Here is a 6,000-nt window from a genome sequence, read left to right on the forward strand (position 1 = left end):
CAAGAAGCCATGGTCGTATCGGCTGAAATAGACCAACAATTGATACAATTAATGAAGAGAAGAGCAGAGTATCCTGTTCAGAAAGGTCAAGATAAACCACAGATGGCAAATGGCTGGCATAATTAAATCAAATACACAAATTGCATGAAGAATAAGACGATTTCACAGTGTCGAAATCACGTGTCCAGACGAGCAGGCAGGGATGAAACTTTCACACCTATGCATGGATCCTTGCCATGCACAGACGCCTTAACTTTCCAGACCAAGAAGCAGTCTCGAGGCCAACCACAAAGAAATAATTGACACATGACCACTGAAGTGATGATTGATTGTAACAATAAATAGAGGGAAGCTGGGGTTGCAGACAAACTCCCAGCACCTGGCCAGCTATTCTGCACGCTGCTAAACAAGTAGAAAAGTATGAGTGGGGTTGTTGCCAACGCAATCATAATGGACCAAGTAATCTAGGGTCCTATAGTTAGTAGAACCAATGAGACATCATACTTTTAGTGACGTTTACAGTAGCCATTTTGAAGGAAGGGCTCAGATGCCCCACCTGACATTGTTTATCCAATCCCCTCTCCCCGTTACCATATATAGATATAGTGCCTATATTAAAGTTACCTTCCGTGAACCAATAGAGTTGCATGCTAAACTTCTAAGAGTTACACGTCAGTGATGACGAGTTTCTGTTATAAATACTATGTTTTTTCTGAAATTAATTGGAGTTGAAGCGAGAAGGAAGATCGAGCGATTGCTGATATTCATCAACTCCCCGTGTTTTGTACTGGTTGTTAAATGGACTCCCTTTGCCAAACCATTGAGTTGTCATTATTGATTTGATGCAAGTGTATTAATCTGTATCCCCATCCATCTCGAGGGTGCTGCTTCCCATTTTAAAGTGCTGTTGGGAAACCCCCAGCTTTATGGGCCGGCTGGGGTCCTACTGCACACTGCTAAACCAGGTACATTGGGGTAGCAGAACATTTATAGAAGGAAACAAGACTCTGCTAAACAATATATGGGCTGCGCTTGTATAATATGTTATTTACAGGTTGCCCAGGTGGGGGATCCTCATACAGAACTGTGTCTTGTCGTAGGGACCCAGTATTCTGCCAATTGTTTAACCAACTTGTTTTCCTCCCAAGTCTATGGTTGATACCTGTTGCTATTGATTTGTATGCCATTTGAAACTGTCAGCAATTGATGCATTTTAATGGAGTCAAAGAGTAATTGTGGTACCACATAGAAATTGTACATTTATCATTATACTATTGCCTGAGCACAACGTGTGTTATTTTAATGTGTATCTAACTTGAACCTTATTTATATAAAGAACTGTGTTATCACTAACATAGTGTGTTGACATTCCTTTGTGGGTGCTTGGGGACTACACTGCACTTAAGAACCAGCCTGCATCACCTCATGAGTTTAAGCCTTGATTGCTTGTGCATAGCTACCTTATAGAGAATCTTGTCTGGGGTACCTTGTGCTTCTACTCTGCCATATGGAGGGCAGGAGTACAGATGACCCCCTCCAGTCTTTACACTGTCAAAAACGGTACCTCACATGTGGGTGCCCTTACATGGCCACAAAGAGAAAAGGCGAATCCACTGGTACCTCAAACGCCTTTGGGAAGACTAGATTTTGCTGTCGCTGTAACACAGATTTGTGCCTGCGGTGTCACAGCCACCAAGGAAAATGGGAAACCTCATACATTTCTGCAACGAAGACACCCGGGGGAATCCAAAGAGATCTCACATTCGCCAATCGCCCTAGAATGTATTAACCACATGGTCCAAAAAACTCATAAAAGTCCCGAAAAGATTTTCAGACATTTGCCACCAGGAAAATATCGAAACACGCCAGCAACAACATATGTCCTACCTTCCCACACGTGTCCTGACGAAAACCGTACCTCACATGTGTCGGTGTTCTTACCTGAGTGCAAAGGGAAAAGGCTAAACCACTGGTATACCAAAGGGCCTAGGAAGAGGACATTTTTATGGTATTTGGTGTTGTGGACAACCTACAGATTTGGGCCTGGGGTGTCGCAGCCACCAAGGAAAATGGGCAACTCCACGCATTTCTGAAAAAAGGACACCCGGGGGAATCCAAACCAGTCTGACTTTCGCCAATCACCCTATAATTAATTACCCACAAGGCATAGCAAACTCCAAAAAGTGGAGAAGAAAACCACAATTTCCAGACATTTGCTACCACGAAACGATAAAAACACGCTGACAACAACACATGTCCTACCTTCCCATGTTCCCACAGGTGTCCCGATGAAAACGGTACCCGATATGTGTCGGTGCACTTACCTCCTGGGTGCAAAGGGAAAAGGCTAAACCACTTATACACCAAAGGGCCTAGGAAGAGGACATTCATATGGTATTTGGTGTTGTGGACAACCCACAGATTTGTGCCTAGGGTGTCGCAGCCACCAAGGAAAATGGGTAACCCCATACATTTCTGAAGGAGACCCCTGGGGGAATCAAAAGAGGTCTGACTTTCACCAATGGGCCAAAATCTATTACCCACAAGGCCTGGCAAACTCCAAAAAGTGGCAAAAAACCCACAATTTCCAGACATTTGCCACCAGGATACCACTGAAAGACACCGGCAACAACACATGTCCTACCTTCCCACGTGCCCACAGGTGTCTTGACAAAAGCGGTACATCATGTGTGTCGGTGCACTTACTTGGCGCAAAGGGAAAAGGCTAAACCACTGGTACACCAAAGGACCTAGGAAGAGGAAATAATTCTTATGGTATTTGTTGTTGTAGACAACCCACAGATTTGGGCCCAGGGTGTCACAGCCACCAAGGAAAACGGGGAACTTCATACATTTCTGAAAGGAAGACACCCACAGGAATCAAAAGAGGTCGGACATCCGGCAATCGCACTAGAATGTATTACACACTTGGCCCGGCAAACTCCAGAAAGTGGCAAAAAACCCACAATTTCCAGACATTTGCCACCAGGATACCACTGAAAGACACCGGCAACAACACATGTCCTACCTTCCCACGTGCCCACAGGTGTCTTGACAAAAGCGGTACATCATGTGTGTCGGTGCACTTACTTGGCGCAAAGGGAAAAGGCTAAACCACTGGTACACCAAAGGGCCTAGGAAGAGGAAATAATTCTTATGGTATTTGTTGTTGTAGACAACCCACAGATTTGGGCCCGGGGTGTCACAGCCACCAAGGAAAACGGGGAACTTCATACATTTCTGAAAGGAAGACACCCACAGGAATCAAAAGAGGTCGGACATCCGGCAATCGCACTAGAATGTATTACACACTTGGCCCGGCAAACTCCAGAAAGTGGCAAAAAACCCACAATTTCCAGACATTTGCCACCAGGATACCACTGAAAGACACCGGCAACAACACATGTCCTACCTTCCCACGTGCCCACAGGTGTCTTGACAAAAGCGGTACATCATGTGTGTCGGTGCACTTACTTGGCGCAAAGGGAAAAGGCTAAACCACTGGTACACCAAAGGGCCTAGGAAGAGGAAATAATTCTTATGGTATTTGTTGTTGTAGACAACCCACAGATTTGGGCCCGGGGTGTCACAGCCACCAAGGAAAACGGGGAACTTCATACATTTCTGAAAGGAAGACACCCACAGGAATCAAAAGAGGTCGGACATCCGGCAATCGCACTAGAATGTATTACACACTTGGCCCGGCAAACTCCAGAAAGTGCAGAGAAAAACAAAATGTTCAGACATTTGCCACCAGGAAACCAACGAAACATGCCAGCAACAATACATTTCCTACCTTCCCACATTCCCACAGGTGTCCCGATGAAAACGGTACCTCACATGTGTCAGTGCACTTACCTGGGCGCAAGGGGAAAAGGCTAAACCACTGGTACACCAAACAGCATAGGAAGAGAACATTCCTGTGGCATTTGGTGTTGTGGACAACCCACAGATTGGGGCCTGGGATGCCACAGCCACCAAGGAAAATGAGCAACCCCATACATTTCTGAAAAGAAGACACCCACAGGAATACAAAGTGGTCGGACTTCTGCCAATCGTCCTAGAATTTATTACCCACAAGGCCCGGCAAACTCCAAAAAGTGGCAAAACCCTACAATTTCTAGACATTTGCCACCAGCATACCACCGAAACACACTGGCAATAACACATGTCCTACCTTCCCACGTGCCCACTGGTGTCCCGACAAAACCGGTACCTCACTTGTGTCAGTGAACACTTACACGGGCGCAAAGGCAAAAGGCAAAACCACTGGTAGACAAAAGGGCCTAGGAAGAGGAAACTCTTATGGTATTTGGTGTTGTGGACAACCCACATATTTCAGCCTCAGATGTCACAGCCACCAAGGAAAGCGGGAAACCTCAGACATTTCTGAAAAGAAGACACCCGGGGGAATCCAAAGAGGTCGGACATTCACCAATCGCACTTGAATTTATTACCCACAAGGCCCGGTAAACTGCAAAAAGTGGAGAAAAAAACTCAATTTTCAGACATTTGCCACCAGGAAACCACTGAAACACGTCGACAACAATACATGTCCTACCTTCCGACGTTCCAACAGATGTCCTGACAACAATGGTACCTCACTTGTGGTTGCACTTACCTGGGCAAAGCGAAAAGGCTAAACTACTGGTATGTCACACGCCTTGGGGAAGACTGGATTTGCTCGTGGACCCAAAATCCATGTGCACTGTTCCCAAGGATGATAGGTTCTAGCCATGGATTTAATTCACAGTTCATGTTGCACCGGAACAGAAGCCTGGCACCAGATGTTCTTCTTTACAAAATCATCCACCCTGTCCTCTAGCCCCAGGAACCACACCTTCATTCCTAGGTTTGATTTTGTCTTCACAGAATCCTGGTGAGCCAGCGCAATCACTTGCGAGATGAGTGTGTAGGGGATTACCACCTTTGATCCCCTCAGTAGTAGTTCGTCTTCTGTAAATGTGTGCTCACTAATAACCCTCCAGAGCTGCTCAAGTGACATGCGGGCTGCCTCTGTGTGCTTATCGAGACCTGACCATGCGCACTTCCAGTCACCTTTTGCCATTGTGTCCTGTGGTAGCCTGAACCCCTCATCAGTTCCAGAGGCATCCGACAGTTCCTGCACTGACACGGAGGTAAGCATGGCGGTCTCTGTGAGGGGATGGACACATTCTTCTGTCTTAATTTCCTTCTGGGTGGACTCTTGCAGGGGGGCATGACTTGACAGGTAGTCAGCAGCATTTTCTATGGCAGGGCGATAAATCAAGACAATGGGCCTCATTACAGGTCTGGCGGTAACCCTGCTGGTGCTACTGGCGGGTCGCCGCCAGACCTGTAATAATTTACCAGTACCTGATCTCCCGGTGAGGGGATGGACACATTCTTCTGTCTTAATTTCCTTCTGGGTGGACTCTTGCAGGGGGGCATGTCTTGGCAGGTAGTCAGCAGCATTTTCTATGGCAGGGCGATAAATCAAGACAATGGGCCTCATTACAGGTCTGGCGGTAACCCTGCTGGTGCTACTGGCGGGTCGCCGCCAGACCTGTAATAATTTACCAGTACCTGATCTCCCGGTGCCACCGGCTCATTACGAGTCTGGCGGCCAGGAAGTCAGGCGCTAGTATATGTGTTAATCCCCATTCCCATAGAGTCCTATGGGACTCTTGTGCTCCTGTGAAGAGTCTGCCTAACGTGGCTGCTGCACCCGGCAGGGTCAGTCCTGTCGGGCACAGCGGCCATGGCAGGCAGACTCATAGTTTGCCAGTCCGGAAACAAGGGTGCCACTGAGCTTACCGGCACCCTTGTTTCTGGACCGGCAAACTTATAATGAGACTCACTGTCATACTCTAATAGCGCCAGAATCGTTTTTTTTTATTCTCGCCCCTCGCTTGGACGAGAACCCCACCATGATCGGGACCAGAGGTTTATGGTATGTGACTATGGTTACTGGTCGCCCATGAATGTACAGATGAAAATGCCTGTAGGCCTACAGAATGG

The sequence above is a fragment of the Ambystoma mexicanum genome, chromosome 2q, assembly GCF_040938575.1.
Source record: "Ambystoma mexicanum isolate Mex_15411 chromosome 2q, UKY_AmexF1_1, whole genome shotgun sequence".
NCBI classification, from domain to species: Eukaryota; Metazoa; Chordata; class Amphibia; order Caudata; family Ambystomatidae; genus Ambystoma; species Ambystoma mexicanum.